This window comes from Macrotis lagotis, chromosome 1, assembly GCF_037893015.1.
Source record: "Macrotis lagotis isolate mMagLag1 chromosome 1, bilby.v1.9.chrom.fasta, whole genome shotgun sequence".
Lineage (NCBI taxonomy): Eukaryota > Metazoa > Chordata > Mammalia > Peramelemorphia > Peramelidae > Macrotis > Macrotis lagotis.
Genome location: NC_133658.1, coordinates 833,344,202 through 833,351,906, shown reverse-complemented (window position 1 = coordinate 833,351,906; position 7,705 = coordinate 833,344,202). Strand labels below are relative to the sequence as shown.

Sequence of the window (7,705 nt, the reverse complement as noted above, 5' to 3'; positions counted from 1 at the left end):
AATGCATTGTTGGTGGAGCTGTGAACTCATTCAGTCTTTCTGAAGAGCAATCTGGAATTATACTCAAAGGGTAATAAAGATGAGCATACTCTTTGATCCAGCAATACCTCTACTGGATCTATAACCTGAAGAGATTGTGAAAATGTGTAAAAACATCACTTGTACAAAAATATTCATAGCAACTCTCTTTGTGGTAGCAAAAAAATTGGAAATTGAGTGAATATCCATTAATTGGGGAAATGGCTGAATAAATTTTTGTATATGTTCGTTATGGAACACTATTGTTCTATTAGAAACCAGGAGGGATGGGAATTCAGGGAAGCCTGGAAGGATTTACATGAACTGATGCTGAGCAAGATAAACAGAACCAGAGGAATATTGTGCACTCTAACAGCAACATGGGGTTGATGATCAATCTTAATGGATTTGCTCATTCCATCAGTGCAACAATCAGGGACAATTTTGGGGTATCTGTAATGGAAAATACCATATGTATCCAGAGAAAGAATTGTGGAGTTTGAACAAAGACCAAAGACCTTCAATTAAAAAAAACCTTTTTCTTATTACGTAATTTTGCTATCTCTTATATTTTATTTTTTTCCCTTAAGGATATGATTTCTCTCTCTCCACACTTTCAACTTAGATCAGTGTATAGCATGGAAACAATGTAAAGATTAACAGACTGCCTTCTGTGGGGGGTGGGGGGAGGGAAGTGTGATTAGGGGAAAAGTTGTAAAATTCAAAAATAAATAAATATTTTTTTTTAAAAAAAGAAATTGCTTCATTGTCTATTATATTTTTTAGGTGGATATAGTTTCCTTCCTTATCTCTTATTAATGAGATCTATTTTTGCAGCTGCTTTGTTTGAGATAAGAATTGCTACTCCTGCCTTTTTATTTTAGGTTTTTTGCAAGGCAAGGGGTTAAGTGGCTTGCCCAAGGCCACACAGCTAGGTAATTATTAAGTGTCTGAGACCAGATTTGAACCCAGGTACTCCTGACTCCAGGGCCGGTGCTTATGCACTGTGCCACCTAGATGCCCCCACTCCTGCCTTTATCACTTTGAATGAAGCAAAGCATATTCTGCTCCAATCTTTTACCGTTACTCTATATGTATCTCTCTACTTCAAATGAGTTTCTTGTAAGCAGTATATTGTAGGATTCTGGTTTTTAATTCACTCTACTATTTACTTAGATTTTATGAGAGAGTTCACACCATTCCCATTCAAAATTATAATCACTCTTTATTGCCTTCCATGCTATCTTCCCTCTTTTTGTATTTTCCCCTTTTTTTCACCTTATCCATATTCCCCATTATTTTGCTTCTGAATACCAGCTCCTTCAGTGTGTTTGCCCACTTATATCCAATCCCTCTTCATTTTCTTTCTCCTTTCCCCTTCTTCCTTCCTTTCTTTCTGTTAGTTCCTCCCCTCCACCCCCCCCCCCCCCAGCCCCTTTCCCTTTTAATACTTGAGAGATAAGATAAATTTCTTAACTGGGTGTGTGTATGTTAATCCTTCTTTGATCCAAATCTGATGAGAGTAAGATTCAGGCAGTTCTCAGTTCCTCTCTTCTTCCCTTCTATTGCAACAGGTCCTTCATTTAATGTGATTTACCCCATTCAATCTCCTCCATCCTCCCATCTCTTTACTGTCCCCCCTTTTAAAGGAGATATTGCTTTTAAATCATTCTATCAGAGTCATGGACAAGTCATGAGTGTCCATTACTTCTGGCTAAGTATATTCTCTCTAATAGAGTTACAATTCACAAGAATTATGAGGATCTTTCTCCCAGGTGGTGATAGAGCCAGTTTCATCTTATTGTATAGCAGTTTTTTCTTTTCCTTTTTTCCCTTTTCACATATCTTTTGGGTTTCCTGTTTGAAGTCCAAATTTTCTATTTAACTCTGATCTTTTCATCAGGAAAAGTTGGAAATCTCCTATTTCATTAAATGTTCATCTTTTCCCCTGGAAGAGAAGGCTCAGTTTTGTTGGATAGTGAATTCTTGGCTTCATTACAAGCTCCCTTGCTCTTCAGAATATTATATTCTAGGCTTTTTGATCCCTTAATGTTGATGCAGCCAGGTCCTGTGTAATCCTTACTGTGCCTCCTTGGTATCTCAATTGTTTCTTTCTGACTGCTTTGCAGTATGTTTTACTTTATGTGATAGTTCTGGAATTTAGCCAAAATATTCCTTGGAGTTTTCATTTGGGGGAATCCCTTTTAAGAGGGAATCAATGTATTCTTTCAATAACTATTTTTTCCCCTCTGATTCCATGATATTTGGGCAATTTTCCATCACTAAATCCAGATTTTCCATCACTTTAATCCTCAATACTTTCAGGAAGCCCAGTGATTCTTAAATTGTCTCTCTTGGATCTATTCTTTAGGTATACCATTTCGTCAATTTTTTGTTTTTAACAGATTCTTGCTGTCCCATGAAGTCATTAATTTCCACAGATTCCAATCTTTTTTTTTAATAGAAGAATTTTCTTCATTTACCTTTTGCAACTCCTTTTCCAAATGGTCAATTCTATTTTTGAAGGAGTTTTCCTTTTGCTGAATTGTATTTTCTAATGATTTATTTTCTTGTTGCAGGGTGTTAGTTTTCTCTTGAGTTTCTTTTTTCCAATTTTTCCAATTCATTCTTTTTATTTATATAAGGCAATGGAATTAAGTGACTTGCCCAAGGTCACACAGCTAGGCAATTATTAAGTGTCTGAGGTCGGATTTGAGCTCAAGTCATCCTGATTCCATCCACTGCACCGCGTACTTTCCCCCTTCCCCAAATTGATTTTTAAACTCCTTTCTGATCTCTTCTAGTAAGTCTTTCTGGGATGGAGACCAATTCATATTCTTCTCAGAAGTTCTAGCTCTCTCTGAGTTACAAGCTTTGCCTTCAAGGTAGCTTTTTTCATTTTTTTTTCATTTTCCTATGATCTGGTGTTGGGGGATGAACTGATTCACAGACTTTTGGTGTTGAAATTTCTAGAGACTTAGTTCACTGGACTGAGTAACTCCAAGTGGGCTGGCCAGTAGGGGATGCTAGACACTTTCTCTGGTGTTTTTGTGACCTGGGGGTGTGAGGGGAGCTGCAAAGTCTGGATTATTCTTGAACAATGTGGGCTGGGCTGTTGGGCTAGATAGTTAATCTCATTAATCCTCATTCAGTACTGAGAGAGATCTGCTGCCCACACCTGAGTCTGGGGGATGGGGTGATTGTTGCTCTATTTATTCTGGGATGAGTCCCTTTCTCCCACAGGGCTGGGGGGGACTCAACTGGAAATATGGGAATTCCACTGAAAATATGGGGCCCCGGCCTAGTCTCTCAGACCAGCCTAACTGACCAGACTGATGTCTAGCTGCACTAGGAACTCTTCTGCCCACTGTGGCTGTGCTGGAACTCTCCCTCCAGCTCCACTGGAGTTCTCCTGCCTGCTGCTCACACAGCTAAAGCTTCCGTGGCTGTCTTTAGGTTAGTCCCAGGCCTCATCCCATTGCCCCTGCTCTGGCTCTCTGCTCTCTTCCCCCAGCTCACCCACACTCCCCTGAGACAGGTATGGAGAGCCTTTTTTTCTGCCAAGGGTCATTTGGATTTTTAAAACATTAGCCTGCTATATTTGGTCAAACATTTAATTAATTTATCCCTTAAAAACTCCTGTGTTTATTGAATTTTGAGTCCCACCTGTGATTGCTGTGGCAGCACTAGACTGAAGGCCATATTAGGACGTTCTCTGTCCTTATTGTAAAGAGAATAGAAATAAAAACAAAGACTTTCCTTTCTGGAAAATTTAACCTATTTTTGTTGTTGTTCAGCCATTTTTCAGTCATGTCTGTCCCTTAGTGACCCCATTTAGGGTTTTCTTGGCAAAGATATTGTAGTGGTTTGCTATTTCCTTCTCCAGCACCTTTCACAGATAAGGAACTGAGGCAAATAGAATTAAGGGACTTGCCCAAGGTCACACAGGATAATAAGTGTTTAAAGCAAAATTTGAACTCAGGAAAATGCATCTTCCTGACTCCAGGTCTGGTACTCTAACCAATAATTCAATTATTTTGCTCTTCTGGGAAGATGGATTGTGCTTGCTTTACTTGTGGATAAACTTTTTCTTTTGAGAAACAGGGTTTAAGTTTGTCTGAGAAAAAATTATTTCCATCTAACTTGTAAGCCATAAGTTAGGGGATTGATGGAGAGAATAAAAAGTCCCTCTAGTAACTTAATATGCCAGATCATTATACTTTGGCTATATTAATTATTCAGCATCCCAATCCCTCTCCCTTCCCCCACCTCTTTCCAATCTTGCTCAATTACAGTATTAGGTTGTTACAAATACTAATTTTCAGTTTTTATTGTTTTAATTTTGACTGCCTAGGAATATTCCTTCCTTTTTATAAAATTGCTGTCACCTTTTTCAGTGCTATTTCACCTAGTTGAGTTTTCAAGGGACCATTTTAGCAATGCTAGGTACAGTGTGCCTGTAATTCCTAATGTTCTGGGGAAAAGAAATGCCACTTTTTAGAGAACTGTAAAATGTATGTCAAGTGTTTTGGACTTTCCTGAGCACACAGTATTTCTTTGATACCTGTCCATTTGTTTGCATTTGGTTTTAAAAGAATCTGTACTTAAAAAAAACAACCATATATTTCTTTTTTCTGCTGAAACATGATTGAGCTCAGCTTTGGAGCTGCAGTTTTTGATTTTGGCTCATAGAAATGCAATTGCTTCTGAAAAGAGCACAGGTTGGAGGAAATATTGCAACAACCCCTAATGGAAACATTGTTTGGAATTTTATTTTCTGTGGAAATGTTTTCCTTTCATACTGTTGCCTTGTCAGCAGCTTCAAGTGATTGGATGGTGTTAGAGCTGGCAATCTTCTCTGCACTGAGTTTTCAGGAAATTTGTACTCCAAAGTATAATTTTTGTTCTTTTCTGATCCTGTGTTTCACTCAAATCTCTGGTGGTTGTGTCTGGGCCTAATGGTGGTGATCCACATGTGCCTATGACCTGTGAGAAAAAATGTATTATTACAGTTCCCTCATCCCCATTTTTTTCCCTAGGGGAACAGTGGGACCAAGGAAGTAACAGGGGAGGAAAAGTTTAATAAAAGCAAGATTAAAGAATGATTTTATTGTAAAACTGAGCTATTCATGTAGAGTGACATTTTGGGGGTTTAGTTCTCTATTTTGCCTCTGGGAAGCCATTCAAATTCTTAATACTATTCCAGAAGGTTGGAGTGCAGAAATTTTCTCTGTGTAGCCATATACTCTTTTTCTTAATGGCGATGTTCCTACCTTATAAGAGGGACAAAGTCCTTCATGGATGATCAGTAAATCGATAAACAAGAATATTTTAAACTCCAATATTTTTAACTCTAAAGGACAGCTAGGAGCTGGATAGAGCACCACCCTTGGAGTCAGGAGGACCTGAGTTCAAATCCAACTTCAGACTGTGTGACCTTGGACAAATTAATTGTCTCACATCCAGGGCCATCTCCTGGCATCCAGATTCATATCTGGCCACTGGACCCAGATATCTGTGAAGGAGGAAATGAAACTGGTGATTCAGCACAGCACTCCATCACTCAAATCCAATTCAAGTGCAGGTCATGGGATCCCCTCCCTGATGTCATGGTCTTCTTTGAGAATCAAGGACAAACATCAAGCACTGAGGTTACAGAGGAAAAAAAAATGAAACAGTTCATGTACTTTTGGGGCAAAGATTTTTAATTTGAAATCCATGTACAGATATACATATATACAAGCACATACACATATACACATCCAAACATCCACCAGTCTTTTTGAGTTTTGTTGACTTAAAATGTAATTCAGAATCTGGGATGATTCTCCCTACTCATATTGGACTAAAAGGCTGTGTCCCAGGAGGATAGCTCTGCCCTCAAAGTCCTTGCTATAATTCTAAGTGGTTATAACTTCTAATGTTATCACTCAAGAACACCCCCCACCCCAGTGTTTCTGTTGATTATTATTTGATGAATCTGGATAGCCAGAATTAATTTATTTAAGTAGCATAGTAAAAACAACTGGTACAAAATCACCCCCCCCATCTAAGTTTATTCAGAGGTCAGGAAATAATAGGGTATGTCAAAGAGGTAATATGCAACTTCTGGTTAGATGAAAATCTTTTTCTTTCTTTGGGGAATTCTCATTAAGTTCTCCTGGAGTGTATCTCTGATGACTATGCCTTTTGAGTAGCCTTGAGCTACTATTCTTCACTCTAAGGAAGTGCCTTTCTTCTGAGTCTAGTTTGTTTTCTCTCAAATTCTAATAATATGAATTGTTTGTTACTGGTCTGTTCTCTCCAATGACATGGTCATTGATGGGGGGAGTTTGATACTCCTTCAGGGCTTATTCTGCTACCCCACTCCTGGTACAGGCACAAATATTTCAGGGGATCTGCCCTCTTAATACATTAACTGAGCTTCAGAAATGTATATAATTCTTTAAATGTATCCCAGCACATTTTATCAACTGATTTCATCAAGTGGCTCAAAGCACTTCACATCTTGCACACATTATTAACTAAGTTATTTAGGAATTGTTCATACCTATTTTATATCTTTGATTCTTTCACTTAAAGATGCATCTCACCTGAAAAAAATATCAATGCCTTAGATCATCTTGTTATGATTGAGACATACCCTTTTTATGTAAGTTTGTTTTCCCATTTTCACTGATGGGAGGGAAGTGGTAGAGCTCAAAATTGTTTTAATTTGCCCATCTTGAATATTAATGAGCACTGAGAATTCTTTTAAGTGATTTTAAAAATTATTTATGTTTTCTCTTCTAAAATTTTTTCATGTAGGTGGGAAGATTTCATCCTGTATATCTGGTTCCCATTTGAAGACTTGATTGTTACATTCATTGTAATTGCAGATGTATGAGTGCATGATGATCAGTCTTTTCCTTTTCATTTCCAAGGACAGAAGGAAGTAATAGAAGTAACAGGAAGATGAAGAGACCCCACACTACATAATCAAATGTGATTGAAAAATAAAAAAAATTGTCATTAAAAACTTTCCCAATATCAGTTTATGCAGTGCTTTTTTATTTTTCCAAGAAGCTCTTTGCTGTTGTGAGGACAAAGGCTGAGAGAATGGAAACACTGCTGAAACACTCAAGGAAACAATACTTCTGAACTATAAATTAAACAAGCATAAGGATTTTAAAACTTCTAATGAAAGCAACTCATTTTTCCAGGACTTGGTTTTGTTAGCTTTTTGTCTGGAATATTTGGGATCTTAATCTATATTCAAGAAAAGTGATTTAAATTCAGAATTATGTGGCAAAATAAAAAGTTATTTTATAGAGAATCATAGACTATTGAAGACCTTATAGATCATCAGGAACTGAGGCCATTATCATTTTTGGTGTCAGAATATCCTTTGGGTAGTCTAGTGAAGGTTATTGACTGTTTTCTTAGAATAACATTTTTAAATGCATAAAATAAAACATAGGATTACAAATATAGCTAATTATATTGAAAGAGCTATCAAAATATTTTAAAAAGTTCACAAATGCTATGTTAAGATCCTCTACTATAAATTAATGCTTCTTTTTGCACAAGAGGAAATATTTATGGAGTGGAAGTGATTTGTTTAAGGTTCATGGATTTAGAAGTGAGAGGGATCTCAAATATGACATCCTACCTCTTGTCTTATTTTTGCACAGACTGTTCCTTCATA

General features: G+C 37.2%; 1 long non-coding RNA gene across 1 annotated transcript; it reads left to right on the top strand.

Annotated features, from left to right (window-relative positions):
- Positions 1-3,170: 3,170 nt before the first annotated feature.
- Positions 3,171-7,050, top strand: LOC141488942 (uncharacterized). Its single transcript, XR_012468855.1, has 2 exons — positions 3,171-3,474; positions 6,826-7,050. It is a non-coding gene; the product is annotated as an uncharacterized LOC141488942 (long non-coding RNA).
- The last annotated feature ends 655 nt before the right edge of the window (positions 7,051-7,705 follow it).